Source organism: Triticum aestivum, chromosome 3A (genome assembly GCF_018294505.1).
Source record: "Triticum aestivum cultivar Chinese Spring chromosome 3A, IWGSC CS RefSeq v2.1, whole genome shotgun sequence".
NCBI classification, from domain to species: domain Eukaryota; kingdom Viridiplantae; phylum Streptophyta; class Magnoliopsida; order Poales; family Poaceae; genus Triticum; species Triticum aestivum.
This window is the reverse complement of record NC_057800.1, coordinates 581,202,907-581,208,839: the sequence shown is the minus strand read 5'-3', so window position 1 is coordinate 581,208,839 and position 5,933 is coordinate 581,202,907.

Genomic DNA, 5,933 nt, shown 5'->3' with positions numbered 1-5,933 from the left:
CGGACAACGGAGAGAACTCGGAGAACCCGGACGAATGTAAGTTTTGAAAACATGATGATGCAATGCATATGATGACAAGAAAAGATGCAACACACAAGCAAATGACAAGGCAACAATAGCGAATAACTGGACGACACCTGGCGCAACGGTCTCGGGGTGTTACAGCTAGGGTTTAGAATCGACTTGCGATAGATACCATGTTAGAAGGGATAAAGAGGATTGGTGGAATTGTTGTTGTATTGCTTGAGCCTCGTGGGCATATATATAGGAGTACATAATTTACTTGAAGTACAAGGCAAACCAGAATATTTAGTACTCTAACCTATATTTTCTACTCACGTTACTCAACAGTATTGACGAGTGACGATTACACGTGCTTCACTTGTTACAAGTTGGAAATTTTCCTTTTTTTTATAGATTCATTTTTTCAAATTGTTTTATCTCTTGAACAATGCATGAAACATTTTCTCCGTTTGTTTCTCGAGGAGGGGATCATCGAAAATAAATCACACGTTAATAGGTCTTGATGAATTTTATTTCATGAAAAAACCTGAGAAAAATCTAGAAATGAAAACAATAAAAAAATAAAACTGAAAAAGAACGAATACCAGAAACAAAAAAAAACTGGAAGCACATTCGTGCATTTGTTTATCATTTTTTTGAAAGCACAGTTGTGCTTTTTTCTTTTTGGAACGCACAATCATGCTTATTGCAGATGCACAGTTGTGCTTCTCGCAAAAGCACAAGATGTATTTTTCCTTCTTTTGGAGATGCACACCCGTGTTTTTCCTTTTCGGGAAGTATAATTGTGCTTCTCGCGGAAGTAGATGTCATGCTTTTTTTGTGAAAGCGCAAACTATGTTCTTTTGGTAGTACAAATGTTCTTTTACCTTTTCGGAAAACACAGTTATGCTTCTTGCAGAAACACATGCCGCGGGAAAGCACTACCTCTCGAAAAAAATCTGTCAAAACCTAGGAAAAACCAAAAACCCAAAACACGTGCAAAAAAGATGCCAAAATCCTGAAGGTGCACCCAACGGGCAACACATGACGACGACTGGGCACACCATTTGGCACACCTCCAAGGCGCAGAAAGTGACCTCTGCGGGAGCCCCCGAATGGGCACCCATTAACTAGTTGCTCCCGCAATAAGGGTGCATTGCTCGCGTACCCTGTCGCGCGGAGCTCGCCAGGGCTGACCCATTGCGCATGCCATCCTCCACGAGGCAAAACATATCACACGTGTGTGTTTTTCATTCCGTTGTTGAGTACATTCTAGAGCCTTCTTTCACTGTTTGTTCTTTGCATTTTTTTTGGTTTTCTTTCATGGTTTTACCTCTGTTGGAAAAGGCAGTGCCTAGGAGTCGCTTAGGCATGCCTAGGCGCTAGGCAATGGCCGAACGCCTCGCCTAGGGCATAAATGGAGGTCTAGGCAGGGCAAGCAAGGAATTGCCTACCCAAGCAAGAAATCATGCCACATACTGCACTGATATGCCAAACATGTTATATTACAATGTTAGTAGCTGGTAATTAACTTATTTATATTTCCTAAATTAATATCAACACCCATATAATAATCACAAATACACTTCGAGTAAAAACCATATTACCGCCTAGGCCGCACCTATGGCGCTTAGGCACTGCCTAGGCACTAGGCGAAGGACAACCGCCCCGCTTACGCCTACCGCTTTTTCCAACCTTGGGTTTTACTGATTTATTTAATAATGAAAAATCTTCATAAAAATGTTCGAGGACTCTAAAACATTTCACGCAAACCTGAACAAATGCTCACAAGTTTGAAAAAATGTTCGTGGATTTAAAAAATCCCGGGTTAGAAAAACTTTCATGAATTTGAAAAAAGTTCACGCAAATTCAAACAAAAGTTCGCATTTTCAAAAGATATTCACATATTAAAAGAATGTTTACGGATTTTAAAATGTTCATGAATTTGCAAAAAGTTCACGCGAACTCAAAAAAATGTTTACGCCACTGTCTTGATTAGTTGGAGACCTAGCCAGCAACCCAATTGGCATGTTCAATTGACAAGCCAGGCCCGAGTCCGCGGGAGGTCGAGGAAGCGTGCAAGATTTGCGTCAATATAGTGACGAGTCTTGTTACATCACTAAAGTTTTCAGTTGAAGGAAATATGCCCTAAAGGCAATAATAAAGTTATTATTTATTTTCTTATATCATGATAAATGTTTATTATTCATGCTATAATTGTATTAACCGGAAACTTAGTACATGTGTGAATACATAGACAAACAGAGTGTCACTAGTTTGCCTCTACTTGACTAGCTCGTTGAATCAATGATGTTTATGTTTTCTAACCATAGACATGAGTTGTCATTTGATTAATGGGATCACATCATTAGAGAATGATGTGATTGACTTGACCCATCTGTTAGCTTAGCACGACGAACGTTTAGTTTGTTGCTATTGCTTTCTCCATAACTATACATGTTCCTATGACTATGAGATCATGCAACTCCCGAATACTGGAGGAACACTTTGTGTGCGACCAAACGTCACAACATAACTGGGTGATTATAAAGATGCTCTACAGGTGTCTCCGATGGTGTTTGTTGAGTTGGCATGGATTAAGATTAGGATTTGTCACTCCGATTGTCGGAGAGGTATCTCTGGGCCCTCTCGGTAATGTACATCACTATAAGCCTTGCAAGCAATGTAGCTAATGAGTTAGTTACGGGATGTAGCATTACGAAACGAGTAAAAAGACTTGCCGGTAACGAGATTGAACTATGTATTGATATACCGACGATCGAATCTTGGGCAAGTAACATACCGATGACAAAGGGAACAAAGTATATCGTTATGCGGTTTGACCGATAAAGATCTTCGTAGAATATGTAGGAACCAATATGAGCATCCAGGTTCCGCTATTGGTTATTTACCGGAGACATGTCTCAATCATGTGTACATAGTTCTCGAACCCGTAGGGTCCGCACGCTTAACGTTCGGTGACGATCGGTATTATGAGTTTATGTGTTTTGATGTACCGAAGGTAGTTCGGAGTCCCAGATTTGATCATGGACATGACGAGGAGTCTCGGAATGGTCGAGACGTAAAGATCGATATATTGGAAGCCTACATTTGGACATCGGAATGGTTCCGAGTGGTTCGGGCATTTTTCTGGAGTACCGGGAGGTTACCGGAACCCCCCGGGAGTATATGGGCCTTATTGGGCCTTAGTGGAATAGAGGAGAGGGAAGGAAAAAGAGGGAGGCACGCCCCCAAGCCCAAACCAAATTGGGAGGGGGGCCAGCCCCCCTTTCCTTCCTCCCTTCCTCTCCTACTCCTACTTGGAAGGGGGGGAATCCTACTCCCGGAGGGAGTAGGACTCCCCTAGGGCGCGCCATAGAGAGGGACGGCCCTCCCCCTCCTCCACTCCTTTATATACGGGGGAGGGGGCACCCCATAGCTACACACGTTGATCATTGATCTTTAGCCGTGTGCGGTGCCCCCTCCACTATAATCCACCTTGGTAATATCGTAGCGGTGCTTAGGCGAAGCCCTGTTCCGGTAGCAACATCATCACCGTCATCATGCTGTCATGCTAACGAAGCTCTCCCTCGAAGCTCTACTGGATCGTGAGTTCATGGGACGTCATCGAGCCGAACGTGTGTAGATTGCGGAGGTGCCGTATCTTCGCTACTTGATCAGTAGATCGTGAAGACGTACGACTACATCAACCGCATTGTCATAACACTTCCACTTACGGTCTATGAGGGTACATAGACGATACTCTCCCCTCTCGTTGCTATACATCACCATGATCTTGCGTGTGCGTAGGATTTTTTTTTTGAAATTACTGCGTTCCCCAACAGTGGCATCCGAGCCAGGTCTATGCGTATATGTTATATACACGAGTAGAACACAAAGGAGTGTGGGCGTGGGTATATACATATTGCTTGCCGTCACTAGTTGATTCTTGATTCAGCGGCATTGTTGGATGAAGCGGCCCAGGTCGACATTATGCGTACGCTTACGCGAGACTGGTTCTACCGACGTGCTTCACACATAGGTGGTTAGTGGGTGTCTGTTTCTCCAGTTTTAGTTGAATCGGATTCAATGAACAGGGTTCTTTTTGAAGATCAAAAAGCAATCACTATACCGCGTTGTGGTTTTTGATGCGTAGGTAAGAACGGTTCTTGCTCAGCCCGTAGCAACCACATAAAACTTGCAACAACAAAGTAGAGGACGTCTAACTTGTTTTGCAGGGCATGTTGTGATGTGATATGGTCAAGACATGATGCTAAATTTTATTGCATGAGATGATCATGTTTTGTAACACAGTTATTGGCAACTGCCAGGAGCCATATGGTTGTTGCTTTATTGTATGAAATGCAATCGCCATGTAATTGCTTTACTTTATCACTAAGCGGCAGCGATAGTCGTAGAGGCAATAGTTGGCGAGACGATAACGATGCTTTGATGGAGATCAAGGTGTCAAGACGGTGACAATGGTGATCATGACGGTACTTTGGAGATGGGGATCAAAGGCACAAGATGATGATGGCCATATCATATCACTTATATTGATTGCATGTGATGTTTATCCTTTATGCATCTTATTTTGCTTAGTTCGACGGTAGCATTATAAGATGATCTCTCACTAAATTTCAAGGTATAAGTGTTCTAACTGAGTATGCACCGCTGCTACAGTTCGTCGTGCCGAGACACCACGTGATGATCGGGTGAGATAAGCTCTATGTTCACATACGACGGGTGCAAGCCAGTTTTGCACATGCAGAATACTCGGGTTAAACTTGACGAGCCTAGCATATGCAGATATGGCCTCGAAACACTAGAGACCGAAAGGTCGAGCGTGAATCATATAGTAGATATGATCAACATAGTGATGTTCACCATTGAAAACTACTCCATCTCACATGATGAATAGACATGGTTTAGTTGATATGGATCACGTGATCACTTAGATTATTAGAGAGATGTCTATCTAAGTGGGAGTTCTTAAGTAATTTGATTAATTGAACTTTAATTTATCATGAACTTAGTACCTGATAATATTTTGCATGTCTATGTTGTTGTAGATAGATGGCCCGTGCTGTTGTTTCGTTGAATTTTAATGTGTTCCTAGAGAAAGCTAAGTTGAAAGATGATGGTAGCAACTACACGGACTGGGTCCATAACTTGAGGATTATCCTCATTGCTGCATAGAAGAATTACGTCCTGGAAGCACCGCTAGGTGACAAACCCGCTGCAGGAGCAACGTCAGATGTTATGAACACCTGGCAGAGCAAAGCTGATGACTACTCGATAGTTCAGTGTGCCATGCTTTACGACTCAGAACCGATACTTCAACGATGTTTTGAACGTCATGGAGCATATGAGATGTTCCAGGAGTTGAAGTTAATATTTCAAGCAAATGCCCGGATTGAGAGATATGAAGTCTCCAATAAGTTCTACAACTGCAAGATGGAGGAGAATAGTTCTGTCAGTGAACATATACTCAGAATGTCTGGGTACCACAACCACTTGCTGGGAGTTAATCTTCCTGATGATAGTGTCATTGACAGAGTTGTTCAATCACTGCCAACAAGCTACAAGAGCTTCGTGATGAACTATAATATGCAAGGGATGGATAAGACGATTCCTGAGCTCTTCTCAATGCTAAAGGCTACGGAGGTAGAAATCAAGAAGGAGCATCAAGTGTTGATGGTCAACAAGACCACCAGTTTCAGGAAAAAGGGTAAAGGCAAGAAGGGGAACTTCAAGAAGAACAGCAAGCCAGTTGCTACTCAAGTGAAGAAACCCAAGTCTGGACCTAAGCCTGAGACTGAGTGCTTCTACTGCATAGGGACTGGTCACTGGAAGTGGAACTGCCCCAAGTATTTGGTGGAGAAGGATGGCAAAGTGAAAGGTATATTTGATATACATGTTATTGATGT